This window comes from Pan paniscus, chromosome 3 (genome assembly GCF_029289425.2).
Source record: "Pan paniscus chromosome 3, NHGRI_mPanPan1-v2.0_pri, whole genome shotgun sequence".
NCBI classification, from domain to species: domain Eukaryota; kingdom Metazoa; phylum Chordata; class Mammalia; order Primates; family Hominidae; genus Pan; species Pan paniscus.
Window position 1 is genome coordinate 139,161,340 of NC_073252.2, and position 16,345 is coordinate 139,177,684.

A 16,345-nucleotide genomic window follows, 5' to 3' on the forward strand; every position below is an offset into this window, starting at 1 on the left:
ATAATATTTGTATGTATTTACTGGGTACATGTGATATTTTGTTACATGCATAGAATGTGTAATGATCAAGTCAGTTTATTTAGGGTATCCATCACCTGGAGTATTTATCGTATCTATGTATTAGAAACATTTCAAGCCCTCCTTTCCAGCTATTTTGAAATGTAACATACATTGTTTTTAGCTATAGCCATTCTATTCTGCTACTAAACAATAGAATTTATTCGTTCTACCTAACTGTATGTTTGTACCCATTAACCAGCCTCTTTCAGCTCCCACCCCCAACCAACCCACACACCCTTCTTAGTCTCTGATATCTACATTGTACTCTCCTACCTTCATGAGATCAACTTTGAAAGCTCCCACTATGAATGAGTATATGCGATATTTGTCTTTTGGTGTGTGGTTTATTTCACTTAAAATAAAGACCTCTAGCTCCATCCATGTTGCTGCAAATGACATAATTTCATTCTTTTTAATGAGTAGTATTCCACTGTGTACATATACCACATTTTCTTTATCCATTTGTTTTTAATAAATGTTTGTTAGGTTGATCTTGTGTCTTTGCCATTGTGAATAGTGCTGCAATAAACATGAGGGTGCAGGTATGTTTTTGATATATCGATTTCTTTTCCTTTGGATAAATACCCAGTAGTGTGATTGCTGCATCACATGGTAGTTGTACTTTTAGTTTTTTGAGGAACCCCCATATTGTTTTCTATGATGGCTGCACTAATTTACATTCCCACCAAAAATATTTAAGAGTTTTCTTTTCTCTGTATTCTCACCATCATCGTTTCTTAAAAAAATAATAGCCATTTTAAGCAGAGTGAGATGATATTTTTGTGGTTTTGATTGGTATTTCCTTGGTAATTACCAATGTCAAACCTTTTTAATCATAGACTCATAGGCCATTGTATGTCTTTCTTTGAGAAATATGTATTTATGTCCTTTGCCCATTTTTTAATGGGATTATTTGTGGGTTTTTTTTTAACTGTTGAGTTGTTTGAGTTCCTTGTGTTTATCGTCGTCAGATAGTTTGCAAATATTTTCTTTGTTCACCAAGTTATCTCTTCACTCTGTTGATTGTTTCCTTTGCAGAGCAGGAGTTTTTTAGTTTAATGTAATCCCATCTGTCTAATTTTGTTTTTGTTTCCTATATTTTTGAGGTCTTAGCTATAAAATCATTGCCTAGACCAATGTCCTGAAATATTTCCCTGATGTGTTCTTGTAGCAGTTCTACACTTTTGCATCTTAGGTTTAAGTGTTTAATGCATTGAGTTGATTTTTGTATAAGTTTATAGATATGGTCCAGTTTCATTCTTCTGTATGTGGATACCCAATTTCCCAGCACCACTTATTGAAGAGGGTGTTTTTTTCCTTAATGTATGTTTTTGGCAACTTTGTAGAAAATCAGCTGGCTATAAATATTTGGATTTGTTTCTAGGTTCTCCATTCTGTTCCATTGGTCTATGTGTTTGTTTTTATACCAGTATTGTAGAGGTTTTTCAGCTCCTTGGCTAAATTTGTTCCTAGGTAATTTTTTTGGTAGCCATTGTAAATGGTATTGCATTATTGATTTATTTCTCAGCTAGTTCATTATTGGGTTATAGAAATGCTACTGATTTTTGGATGTTGATATTGTATCCTGCCACTTCATTGAGTATATTTGCCATATGTAAGATGGGTTTTTTAATTGGTGGAATCTTCAGGTTTTTCTAGATATAATATCAAGTTGTCTGCCAAAAGGGGCAGTTTGATTTCCTCTTTTTCAATTTGGAGGCTTTTATTTCTTCTTCTTGCCTAATTGGGCTGGCTAGGACATCTAGCACTATATGGATTAGGAGTGATAAAAGTATCTTTGTCTTGTTCCAGTTCTTAGATGGAAGGCTTTCAGCTTTTCCCCATTCAGTGGATGTTAGCTGTGGGCTTATCATATATGGCTTTTATTATATTGAGGTATGTTCCTTCTATGCCTAATTTGTTGAGAGTTTATCATGAAGGGATATTAAATTTTGTGAAATACTTTTTCTGCATCTGTTGAGATAATCATATGGTTTTTGCCCTTCATTCTGTTGTGCAATGTATCACATTTATTAATTTGCATATGTTGTACCATCCTTGTATCAATGGGATAAATACCACTTGATCACGACATATGATATTTTTGATGTACTGCTGCATTCAGTTTGCTGACATTTTGATGGGGATTTTTGCATCTATGTTCATCATGAATATTGGCCTGTAGTTTTCTTTTGTTGTTGTTGTGTCTTTATCTGGTTTGGGTATCAGGGTAGTAGGGCCTTGCAGAATGACTTAGGAAAAATTCATTCCTTTTCATTTATTGGAATAGTGTGAAGATAATTGCTGTTAGTTCTTCTTTGGAAGTTTAAATTTGGCAGAATTTGGCAGTAAACACATCTGATCCTGAACTACTTTGATGGGAGATTTTATTTTTACTATTACTGATTCAATCTCTTTACTCATTATTGGTCTGCTCAGGTTTTCTATTTATTTCTGATTCAACCTTGGTAGGCTGTGTGTTTCTAGGAATTTATTCATTTCCTCTGGGTTTTCTAGTTTGTTAATGTGTAGTTGTTCATAGTAGTCTCTGCTGATCTCTTATATTTCTGTGATGTCAGTTATAATGTCCTCTTTTTCATTTGTTATTTAATTTATTTGGGTCTTCTCTCTTTTTTCACAGTTAGTTTAGCTAGTGGTTTATGAATTTAGTTTATTTTCCCTTTTGTTTTGTTGACCCTTTGTGGTATTCTTTAGTCTCTATTTTGTTTATTTCTGCTCTAGTCTATGTCATTTCTTTCCTTTTACTAATTTTGGGTTTGGTTTGTTATTATGTTTATAGTTCCTTGAGGTGGATCATTAGATTGCTTATTTAAAATATTTCTACTTTTTTGATGTAGATTTTAGTGCTATAAACTTCCATGTTAGCACTGATTTTGCATCCCATTAGTTTTGGTATGTTGTGTTTCAATTTTCATTTGTTCCTAGAAATTGGACCCAATGTCATTCAGGAGCATGTTGTTTAATTTCCTTATATTTACATATTTTTCCCAAGTTTATTTTTTATTGATATTTAGTTTCATTCCATTATAGTCTGAGAAGATACTTGGTATAATTTTTATTTTTCAAAAATTTGTTGAGACTTGTTTTGGGTTCTAACATATAGTCTATCTTGGAGAATGTTCCACGTGCTGAGGAGAATATATATTTTGAAGCTGTTGGATAAAATGTTCTGTAGATGTCTTTTAGGTCCATTTTGTCTAAAGTGCAGTTTAAATCCAATGTTTCTTTGTTAATCTTCTGTCTAGATGATCTGTCTAATGCTGAGAGTAGGATGTTAAAGTTCCCAATTACTATTGTGTTGGACTCCATCTCTCTCTTTAGATCTAAAATATTTGCTTTATATATCTGGGTGTTCCAGTGTTGGGTGCATATATGTTTAGAATTGTTATATCCTTTTGCAGAATTGATCACTATATTATTATCTTATGACCTTCTTTGTCTAATCGTACTGTTTTTGACTTAAAGTCTGTTGTTTTTGGATATAAGTACAGTTACTCCTGCTCATTTTTAGTTTCTATTTGCATGGAATTTTTTTTTTCATCCCTTTACTTTCAGTTTACATGTGTCTTTACAGGTAAGATGAATTTCTTGTAAGCAGCATATAGTTGGGTTGGATTTAAAAAATACGTTCAGGTCTGGGTGCAGTGGCTCACGCCCGTAATCCCAGCACTTTGGGAGGCTGAGGTTGGTGAATCATGACATCAGGAGATTGAGAACAGCCTGGCCAACATGGTGAAACCCTGTCTCTACTAAAAATACAAAAATTAGCTGCACATGGTGGTGCATGCCTTTAGTCCTAGCTACTCAGGAGGCTGAGGCAGGAGAATTGCTTTAACCTAGGAGGTGGAGGTTGTGGTGAGCCAAGATTGTGCCACAGCACTCCAGCCTGGGCAAGGAGTGAGACTCCCTCTCAAAAAATAAAATAAAATGAAATAAAATAAAATAAAATAACATTCAGAAAGTTCATATCTTTTACCTGCAAAGAGTAGTCCATTTATATTCAAGATTATTATTTATATGTAAGGGCTTACTTCTGTCATTTTATTTATTGATTCCTGGTTGTTTTGTATATCCCTTGTTCTTTTTGTTCTCTGTTATTGTTTATCATTGTCATTTAGTGGTTTTCTATAGCGGTAACATTTAAGTCCCTTCTCATCCTCATTTGTATGTTTGCTCTACCAGTGGGCTTTATACAGTCATGTGTTTTCATTATGGTAGATACTGTCCTTTTGCTTTCACATGTAGAACTCCCTTCAGCATTTCTTATAGGGCCAATCTAGTGGTTGTGAATTACCTTAGCTTTTGTTCATCTGGAAAATATTTTATTTCTCTTTCATTTATGAAGGACATTGCTGCTGGCAGTTTTTTCTTTTAGCACTTAGAATACATCATCCAATTTTCTCTGGCTTGTAAGTTTTCTGATGAAAAATATACTGCTTGTCTGATTGGAGTTCCCTTAAATGTGACTAGATGCTTTTTTTCTTGTTTTTAGAATTCTTTCTTTGTCTTTGACTTATAACAATTTGACTATAATGTGCTATGGAGAAGACATTTTTGAATTGTATCTGTTTGGAGATTTATGAGCTTCCTGTACCTGGATGTCTATATCTTTTGCTAGATTTGGAAAGTTTTCAGATATTGTTTAATTAAATAGGTGTCTATCTCTTTCATTTTTTTCTTTGCCTCCTGGAACACTGATAATTCAAATATTTCATCACTTTATTGTGTATCATATGTCATGCAGACTTTGTTCATTCTTTTTATTCATTTGTCTTTATTTGTGTCTGGGTTATTTCAAAAGACTTGTCTTCAAGTTCTAAAATTCTTCCTTCTGTGTAATCCAGTCTATTGCTGAAGCTTTCAAATATATTTTGCATTTATTTAGTGAATTAATTAGTTCTCAGATTTCTTTTTTTTAATGGCATCTATTATTTTGGTAAATTTCTCAATTGTATCCTGAATTATTTTTTCTGATTTCTTTGTATTGTTTATCTAAATTGTTTTGTATGTCATTGAGCTTCTTTAATATACTTATTTTTAATTCTTCATTCAGGATTTCATAATTTTAAAAATTGGAATCTGTTGCTGGAAAATTATTGTGTTCCTTTGGAAATGTCATATTTCTTTGCTTATTAATTTTTTTGTGTGTCCTTAAGTTGATATCTGCACATCTGTTGTAAAGTCAATTTTTCCAGGTTTTTGAATTTGCTTTCATAGGGGAGGACTTTTTCCTTAAGATATATCTATGATGTTTTGGATAGGGTACTTTGGCCTTAATTCTGGGGGCATGCAGTAGTGTAGTCTTTGTATAATTTTTTAACCCACAGACAGCTTCGGTAGTGTCCATGACTTCCTCGGTAGCTTAGAGTGAAGTTTTTAGTGGAGGCTGTTGTGAAGTTTTTCTGGGGATGGGGATGTGGCAGTTGTGGACTGAAGTTGTACTGAGTGGTGAACTGGGCCCCAGAGTGACGTATACTGGCATTGGTATTAGCAGGTCTGGGGAGGCCAATTCTTAGGTCTCCAGGCAGCTTGCTCATGTGCTGGCAATGGCCGCAGTGAGCCAGGTGGGTGGGCGGGTTTTTGGGCCCCTGGGCAGCAGGCATGGTGCGGTCAATGGCTGTGGCACTGGCAAGATAATATATTGGCTTCCAAGTGGTCTGTGCTGGTGTTGGCAGTGGCTGCAGTGGTCTGATTATCAATGTAGTCATTCTTTAGTTCACTTTAATAAACGAGTATAATTTTACCTATCAAAATTTGTTCAAAATAAATATCTCTTATTTGTTTTATCTGCTTTGACATTAAGGATAAAATACTCTTAACCATCTTTTATGTAATGATTAATTCCACTAATATTAATTTACTTAACTGCTCCATCCATATTTCCATGAGAATTTATATTCCATAATTCCACATAAGTTTATTTGTAAAGAAATGATTAGGACAAAGTCAGTGTAGGTTGGGGAATATGTAGCTTGACATCTAGAAGGAAATTTTGATTCATTTGGTTTTCCATGGTGGGGAAGATGTTTGGGTTGCTCACCAGTGTTTCCGGTTTTACTCTTTTTAGGCACACAGTGTTGGGGGATATTGGTGGGAAAGGGATTGTATTTCCACTCTTTCTTGAAGATTGACGTGATACCGTGACTCAATTTAGCCAACAAAATGTGAGTAGAAGTGACAAACAATGCTTTGGTGCGGAAGTACTTACTATCCACATGAGACTGCCCAGCACACGCCTTTGCTGTGGTGACCTCGGGAGCACTATTACAAGGATAGTGCCATGTAATCAATGCAGCTAATCGAAGCAGAGCCCATGCCTTCAGGACAGACATTTTCAGGGGGTATGAAGGACTTTGGGTGACTGAGAAACAACAGTTTTTTGCACTAAATCTCTGATATTATGGTGGTGTTTTTTGTTACTACAGCATAAACCAACCAGTTCTGACAGATATCCATGCATACCACTTTTGTTTCTAATTACGTTGTACTTTAACAGGCAGTCACTCTGTTTTGCCTTCCACACATGTTTTTGACTGCACTGCCTTTTGGTAATTAACTCTCTTTTTTTTTTCTAAGCACTGTGAAGCTTTGGCACCTTTCCCCTTTTTCACTTGCGCCATCTCAGATGAAATGCACTGGACATAATGTCTGGGTTCTAATCTACTTGTCCTGGCTCCAAAAAGATAATTTTTTGAAGCATAAGGAGGACATTTTTCCATTTGTTTGATTTTATGGGTGAACACAGTACACCATAGAAGGAGTGAATGGGATCCCAACTGCACAGCAGAAGAGGACTTTCTAGCTGCTATAAAAATTGAAAACCGGCCGGGCGCGGTGGCTCACGCCTGTAATCCCAGCACTTTGGGAGGCCTAAACGGGCGGATCACGAGGTCAGGAGATCGAGACCATCATGGCTAACACGGTGAAACCCCGCCTCTATTAAAAATACAAAAAATTTAGCCGGGCATAGTGGCGGGCGCCTGTAGTCCCAGCTACTCGGGAGGCTGAGGCAGGAGAATGGCGTGAACCCGGGAGGCAGAGCTTGCAGTGAGCCGAGATCGCGCCACTGCACTCCAGCCTGGGCGACAGCGAGACTCCGTCTCAAAAACAAACAAACAAACAAACAAAAAAACCAATAAACATTAGTAAATATGTGTGTCCAATTTTGATAAACAATGACTGAAGATTTGACATTGTCTCTACTCTAGAAATCCCTGTTCTTGAAAAAATGCAGTGAATGAAGCAGTTTTTGTTTTGATGTGGACACTTCCTTGAAATTCTCTCTCTCTCAGGGCTTATTTTATGCCATTATAACCCTTGTACTAATGTGACCCCTGAAAGAAGAAATTCAAGGCGCTTTATGGAGGAAGAGGGGGCATGGTGGTTCATTTGATGTAAACATTTATCAGGTTTTTGGAAATCTTAGTCTGGCATTCCCCAGTTAAAGAAAAGATGATTTCTGAGGGAAAGTAAGGGACATTTAAGAATTTTGGAAAAAAAAAAAGCCATCCATTTAATCCATTTATAAAATACCTTCTTCTAGAGCACATTCATTTGCAGTCTGAATGAGACTTGAATTGATCCAGCAAAGAATGTCATTGCAATGCCAGGTTTCAAATGCAGAGTGCTGGGTGCTTCTTTCATCTGCAGGTAATGTCATTATATATTGCAATCACTCTGATGGCATCTGCTCATTAGGAATTCATTGAGTGCTCATGTGGCTATAATGCACTTCCATTTGTATTCTGAAACAATTTAGCATTGGGGAACTTAAAAGTCATTTGATCAATCCTGTGTGGAGCTCCTGTTTTCACTCCAGGCAAATTAATGTGAAGATCATTGTAACATATTAAACATCTAATTGTTCACTGATGAAGCAGTAACACTGAAGTGTTCATATTTAAAGATGTAATATTTCATCGAATTTTGAAGGCATAAAAGTATTTTTCCTAGTTAGAGTGAGTGGCAAAGACAGAGGAAGATTAATACTAAAATATGTAAAACTTAACTCATTTTTTGACATGTTTACCTTCATAGTTTAGGAAAATTGAAGGCATATTATCTATGTATGGTTTGCTCATAAAATCATATTTTCTCATATATTAAATTTAAAAGTATAATCTTTGTAAATTCAAACAATGCTGAATTTACAGATTAGTCACTTGCTTTCTCTAGTTTTAATGAATTTGCAATGATTCTGAAAGGATTTAAATGCTGTTGAACTTAGGAATTTAATATGTCTTCACATTTTTATGAAACTGTGACGCCATCAAAAGCTGAAAATAGAAGAAACCTTCAAAGTAATAGTAAAAAACAGGAAAAAATGATGGAAGCTGTACTTTCATAAACTCTACCAGGTTATGCAATAGTGAAAGTACTAATTTTTTTCAGAAGAGAAGTTGATGGAGAGGGAAAAAAAGGAGAATCCCTCCTCTTTCAAAATCACTACATGCAAATGTTGTCATATGAAATATTTCTAAACAGTCTTGTTTTCAAATGGTGTTAAGAAAAGAATGTGTTTTGTCCTGTTAGCATTTTTAATAATTTCCAAAATTCAGAGGTTTTTTCAGATTAAGAGAAATGTCTCAATTTTTCTTTTCTTGCTTTTGTGTATTTATAAACATACGTTTGAATTTTCATGTTTTCTAGAAGAATCCAGAAAAGGAGAATATGAATTAAAGGCAGTTTTATATCAAAAAAGGCTAGTCAACATATTTTGTGAGGGGCTATGACTGGCAATATTTCAGTCCACAATACTGGGACAAATACCTGACATTCTTAAGTGTGAAATTCCAAACCTTTAGAAGAAATCAAAATGATGATTTAGTGCAATCTCCTCATCTTACAGGTGATGAAACCAAAACCTAGACATCAAATTAAAAGCTATTTTTTACAACATAAGATCTTAGAGATGAGAGCTTAAGAATGACACTAATAGATAGCATACAACAGTTTGAATATTTATTTGATATTATAACTCCAAATACCCCAGCAGAACCTTTCTAAGGCTTTATAATTATTTTAGATTTTCTTATACTTAATTTACATGGTTCCCTAAAGGTAACCAGACTCTAAGTTAACTCAAAGTTGAAGCATGAAATAAGCATGAAGCTTTATTCACTCATTTATTTATTGAAAATTATCTTTTAAGAACAATGGAGTACTAGGCATTGTTCTAGATATTTATGATATGTCAGTGCTTATATAACAAAAAGCTCTGGCCTGGTAGCAAGGACACAGACAAATAATAATCAACATAATAAATAAGTTGGAAGATAGAAAGTGATTATGCTATGAAAAAAAATAGAGCAGGATGGGGCAATTGGAAGTACGGGATGGGGTTAATATGAAAGACGGTTGCATCTTTAAATGTGGTGGTAAAAGTGGGACTTGTTAAAGGTGACATTTAAGCAAAGATCTGAAGGCAGGGAGGAAGTTAACCAAATGGAAGTGGGTGGAACAACATTCTTGATGAGGGAACAGCCAGCACAAACTCCAAGGTGAGATTGTGCTTGGTATATTAGAGGAATACCAAGGAGGCTAGTCTGGAGTGCGGTAAGAGACAGGGATCGCAGAAGAAGAAAAAGTCAGAAAGATTGTCAGGTGTCAGACCTTGTGGGACCATGTAAAGAATTTGGCTCACTGTGGTTGAAAGACGAGCTGTTAGAGAGATTAGAATGGAAGAGTGACATAATCTAATATGATGTCTTAAAAAATCATTTTTGGCTGTGTTGAGGACAGCCTCATCTTTAATGTAGAGTTTTACTTCCTCAAGACCTCTTTTCCTTGAGCTCTTTTGTTATCTTGTTCCTCTGTAACAAATGCTTTCCCTGGATGTGGAAGGCTTAGAATAGCTTATGAAGGGTCCCATGACTCTTTGAAAGTCAAGGCTCCTCTTTCTGGGCCTGCAAAGCCTTTGGTGATCTGCTCTGCCGTGGGCTCCACACCTAGCTGTGCTCCTGCTGGGTGGGCCTCTCTAGATTCTTTTCTTACATGGCACCTCTTTTTTATTATTGCTTCTCCTTAGGAGCTGAAAGAAGGGTGGGATTAAAAATATTTAGGATTTAATGTATTTGTCCTGATCCCATCACTTTTGTTTCCGTAATTATAAAAGCAGCATGTTTTTAATGTAAAAAATTAGTAATAGAGGCACACACAAAGTCCTCCCAAAAAAGAAAGTATAATCTTCTTACCCAAAGATAACTTTAACACACTTTTTATATCTTTCAGAACTCTGTGTGTGTGTTTAAATAAAAAGGGTTTCTATTATGCATATATTTGTAATCTTCTCATTTTACTTAATATATCATGATTGTATACATGTTAATAAATATTTCTTTATACCAATGTTGTAATAACTTAGTGCTGTTTCATTATATGAATGTACTATTAGTTATTTAATTGTCACTATATAGTTAGACATTTAGATGTTAATGTAGATAGTTTGTCCATATATTTTTCTTTAAAGCAAATATTGAGAATTGGTATTTTAGGTAAGTCAAATGTACACATATTTCTATATTTTTTGATGTATATTGCCACATTGTACTGAAAGTGATAATACCAATTTTTTTATTCTCACCAGTACTCTATCAGGCCATTTCCTGCTACCCCAAACCCTTGTGAACACAGGAATAAAAAAAAAATTGCAAGTATTAATATGTAAAAAGTTATATATTATTATGTTACTTTTTATTGCTTTGATAATTAACAGCAAATATTTGTCAACACCCTGCAGATTTCAACTTAGATACCCTTCTTTCACCTGGAAAGAGGTTCTAATGCCTGCATTCTGGGTTGGCCCCCTTTCCTATTATGCCATAGAATTTTGTACTTTAAGTACCACTTGTAATCACCAATTTACTTCTCTTTCTGCTTCACTAGACTTTCAGATCCATGAAGGCAGGGATCCTGCTGTCCTGCTCAGTACCAGCCAGTGACTGGCATATCATAGCTTCTGAACAAGTAGGTGTAGGGCCTGGAAACCATAATTTTAAAATAATGAAATAATTTAATTATATCACCTGTGGTTAATATCTTTTTGCCCTTCTTAAAGAAAATATATTTTACTTGCCCTTTTGACCAGCAGAGCAGTGACCTTCTTTTTTTCTAATTTCTAGGCATTAGAAACAAATTTGTATATACTAGAATTCTGGAGAATGAATGAATGAATGAATGAATGAATGGATGAATGGAGGCTCTTTCCATTGTCTATTCTATTTATAGTCTCTGGTCAGCTGATAAGAATATACCCCCAACCTCTAGACTGAAAGCTGATTAAAAACCCCCAGAAAAACAAAACAAAAACAAAGGTAAAGAGGAAGCTCATAAATTATGTTTGTTTGATAACTCAAAGTGAATCACATTCTATTTTATAAATTAATTCAACTTCAGAGCTTTATCCATGACTGGGTTTCTAGCCAATTCTTGGCTTTCCAGGTTATCTAGACACTACTTGTGACCTGGCAGTGCTGTTCTAAATAAATAATGTGTTAGGGGATTTCTGTATTGTAAACTACACATCTTGTTTCTGTTATACAATCTGTGAATTTCCAACTGAATTTCTGTGAAAGCCTATTTCAAACCTCAAATGATTAACTACTTAATTAATATATATTTCTTTTTTTTCAGGTCAGACAGGTAATATCCCCACATTGTAACCAGGTTCAGAGGGTGGCACATCTCACACATGTATGCGAACACCCAATCATCATGCTCATGAACTACAAAAGGATCATATTACTATATATTTCAAATTAATTTTTATGTACCAGAACGTTATTTGGTTGAGCTAATTTAATGAAATTTGTTAATATTTAAACATTAATAAACAGATAGAGAATGTTGGTCATTTTAATATAACTATTGAGAAAGTGAAGAAGTGATTTTAGTAAAAGCCAGTTAGTAATGGGTTTTGATTATTTGGACATCTAAGTTCAATGAATGCAAACAAATTAGAAAGGGGGCAGATGAAATTTAGGAAAAGACTCACAGTTATCTCTCTCTTTCTTTCTTTCTTTTTTCTTTTTTCTTTTTTTTAAATTGAGACAGGGTCTCACTCTTTCACCCAGGCTGGTGTGCTGTGGCATGATCTTAGCTCACTGGAACCTCTGCCTTCTGGGTTCAAGTGACTCTCCCACCTCAACTTCACCAGTAGCTGGGACTACATGCATGAGCCACCACATCTGCTCAATTTTTGTATTTTTGGTAGAGATGGGGTTTTGCCATGTTGGCCAGGCTGGTCTTGAACTCCTGACCTCAAGTGATCTTCCTGCCTTGGCCGCCCAAAGTGCTGGGATTACAGGTGTGAGCCAGTGTGCAAGGCCTCATAGTTATCTCTTAATTACTGGTAAGACAGTTCAAAAGGACTATCTGAAAACAATATAAATAATCTTTTCTTAAAATTATATTTTTAAACATAATGAAGTTATGTTGGGGATTGGGGTTGAATGCAAAGTACTAAAAACAAGACTTTGAAATACTTTTAAAAATAATGCTTTTATTTATTTCTAGTTTCTACTCCTAATTATCAGACTAAGCAATGGCAAGGGTTGGTACCTAGAATAGATATAAATTGTACAATTGCATGGTGGATGAATTGTTCTAAAGAGATGACTCTGTTCTGGAAACCTATTTATTTTTCAATTAACAAAGAGTAAAAGGCCTTTTCTGACACTTCCGCTTAAGGGACAGGATAAAAAATATGCCACTTATGCTTGGTAGGTTTAATTAAATGTTTGGTTTGAGCTTATAAGGAACTATGTGTTTTAGCCAGTTCGGATTGTAATAGATAATTAAAAATTCCATTAACAATTAAGTTGGTATTTTGATTTAAAAAAAAAGTATATCTAGCAGCATAAAGCCTCTCTGGTACCAAAGTTTTTGACTCTTCCTTGACATATTTCTTGTTTGGTGAATGTTTTAATCTCATCATCTCTTAGTGGTTTTCTGATTTTGTAGTTTATGACTCAAATAATGCTATTTAATCAGTGGGTCAGACTAATAAACCCAAGCTCACGCTCACTAAAATTTCAGCATAAACAGATTTGAATGAATATGTTATCTTGTCAGCATATTGCTTTTTTTGTGCAATTGCCCATATAGTTATTGCTCATTTTATGTTGTAAGCTTTGGGAAGATGAGAAGCATGCTTGTGTAACTTGATCTAAATAGTTTTTTTTTTTTTAGCACATAAAGCCAATTTGATTAAATAATGATGACAATAATAACAGTTTTAACCATAAGTAGTAAAAAATTATTGCACGCACACTCTAAGCCTGGCATTCTCCTAAAAACTGTATGTGCATGGTCTCTGTAAGATAGATATAATCTCCATTTTATACATGAGTTAACCAAAGTTCTGGAAGGTTAAATGATTTGTTGAAGATTCAGTTATTAAATGCTAGAAATAAAAAGCAGCTTGCTTTACTCTAAAGATCATAATATTCTATTACATATGTTGTTATCAGTAGTTGAATGCCATTTACACCATTAGATATGTTGGGTTTTACTATATTCCTACCATGAGAGCACAGTGATTCTCAAACTTTAATGTGAGCATCTAGTTAAAACACAGATTCTGATTCAGTAGGTCTGGGGTGGAGGCCTGAGATTCTGCATTTCTAACAAGTTCCCAGGTGATGTTGGTGATGCTGGTCCGTAAGCCACCACATTAGGCGAGGCTCTTTCCAGTGATGCTGACACGACATAGAAGGAATGTAGGGAAACATGCTGATCAGATCTTCATTGGAAGCATTTAAAAGTTTTCAACCTACAAAGTTTCTTTTTCGTTGGAGAATCTGATATGCCTTTCTCCACCTCTTAAAATTAGTGCTGTAGAGAGCCATGGATTTTGATGGCACTGCCTGCTACATCCCTTATGTGTCTGGGGATAGAAAAGGATCAGAAATGGCTGACCCAGCCGTTTCAGAACCTTGAACACTAGAACCCAGTGTGAATCCTAGGTGATTATGTTAATGCTATGGTATGGACAAGGCAGAGGGGAAAGGAAAAATCAAAGCAAGGGAACTGAGTTAGGAAAAGGAAAGAGGTGGGAGGAGGAAAATAACGAGAGACAGTGGAGGAAAGTAGCCAATTACTTATGGTGGTGAATGACAGGATGACACAGAAGGTGGCCAGAAAGAGCCAAATTCTTATCACTACATAGCAAAATTTGAGGAAGCTTCTCATCCCAAAAATACCACTTTCCCCAGTTAGTTATGTGGACTCCTTACATTATGGTTTTTATTCAGGGCAACCTTTAAGACAGTATAGTGTGTTATGGCCGGGCGTGGTGGCTCACGTCTGTAATCCCAGCACTTTGGGAGGCCGAGGCGGGTGGATCACGAGGTCAGGAGATCGAGACCATCATGGCTAACTCGGTGAAACCCCGTCTCTACACAAAAAATTAGCTGGGCGTGGTGGCAGGCGCCTGTAGTCCCAGCTACTGGGGAGGCTGAGGCAGGAGAATGGCGTGAACCCAGGAGGCGGGGCTTGCAGTGAGCGGAGATTGCACCACTGCACATTAGCCTGGGCGACAGAGTGAAACAATGTCTCAAAAAAAAAAAAGAGTATAGTATGATAGTTAGCTTCTCTTACCCACTAGCAATTTCAAGGTGAATATTTTGAGCTGGGTAAAAAATAATCTTTCACCTTCACTTTAATCATCGTTGTAGCAATTCTAGAGCTATCTTGTCCTTATAATTTAGCTAATGAGTTTGTGTAATTGAAAACAGCAGGGTGGAATGGAGGTAGTCAAATTTCATTAGTGACTTTGTTCCTGAGAAATATACATGTGTGTATGCTTGCGTACACACACATACACATACATGCACTTCTCATTTCATATCAGTGGAATGACAAAAAATGAAAGCTACTTTTTTGTCAGTTGTATATTAAACAGTTACAATCATTGCTTTTTAGAATTCCTTGTTTGAAAAGGCAATTAGGTGAAAATTCCTTGGCCAGGTTACTGAGGTAGATGGCAGATGGAAATATTATGGAAGCCACCAGGTAGCTTATGAAACACTAATGTTTTTATAAGTTTGTGAATGCCTTTCCAAACCCTTCAGTAAAATAAAACTTGTGGGAGGCCTTGGTAATAGAGATGGTGACAAGGGCCAAGTCTGGGTTAAGAATGCCTTTGGCTTAAACATAACAATGTAGACATGAACCCAGGTTTTGACAGTTACCAGAGAGGCTGTCATTTCAAAATGCCAATAGAGACTGCCAACAGCAATTGCCGCAAGCTTCTTTGATCCAGGCCCTCTCAAATTATCTCTTAGTAATATGCTGTCATGTGGAACAGCTGATGGAAACACTGAGCTCCAGTAAAACAATCAGGGAAGATTTCATGCCACCATATCTCTGACTGGAGTTTTCTAATTCTTACAATTTTTTTTCTCTTATCAGTTTCTTGTTGTGTATGGCTCCATCTGGATGGAATCTGTGGAATCTATCTCCAAGTTTCCATATTACTGATCTATTAATTTCTAGCTTTTAGTCAACAACCTATGCCACTGTCCTCCTTGAGAAATTGCAAGTATGTGCTTTTTGTATTGGTAGTCTGCATGAGAAGTATAGAGAATTTTAGTCACTATTCTTTCACTACTGATCATTTCTATGGCACTTATCTCCTTGTGATTTCTCTGCTAGATTTCTCCTGGTAGAGAAATCTAGCAGGAGAAATCTAGCAGGACTGATTGACACAAGATTGTCTGCAGCATTTATTGATGTTTACAGAGCCTTTGACTTTGTGGATTGTATACACAAGGTCTAAGTCTCATGAACTTCTAAACTTCTAATTGACACTGAGTTACTAATGCTTCTACATAACAGGATCTTTTTTTTTTTTTTTGAGACAGGGTCTCACTACATTGCCCAAGCTGGAGTGCAGTGCTGTGATCACAGCTCACTGTAGCCTTGACCTCCCTAGGTGTTCAGGTGATCCTCCCACCTCAACCTCCCAAGTAGGTGGGACTACAGGTGTGTGCCACCAGGCCTGGTTAATTTTTGTATTTTTTGTAGAGATGGAGTTTTGCCATGTTATCCAAGCTAGTCTCAATCTCCTGGGCTTAAGCAATTCTCCTGCCTCAGCTTCCCAAAGTGCTGGGATTACAGGCATGAGCCATCACAACTGCTCCAGAACTGCATCTTAATAGCATAGACTGAACCTCTCATGAATGGTCAGAGACAGACTCGGTACCTTTTTCTTCCAAATTTGATTCTAAACAGCTTCATACTCCTTTGGAATCAAAACAATGCT

The 16,345-nt window shown here is 35.9% G+C and overlaps 1 non-coding gene across 1 annotated transcript; it reads right to left on the bottom strand.

Annotated features, from left to right (window-relative positions):
- Positions 1-11,711: 11,711 nt before the first annotated feature.
- Positions 11,712-11,816, bottom strand: LOC112439744 (small nucleolar RNA U13). The gene has a single exon (XR_003027980.2). It is a non-coding gene; the product is annotated as a small nucleolar RNA U13 (small nucleolar RNA).
- Positions 11,817-16,345: the final 4,529 nt, after the last annotated feature.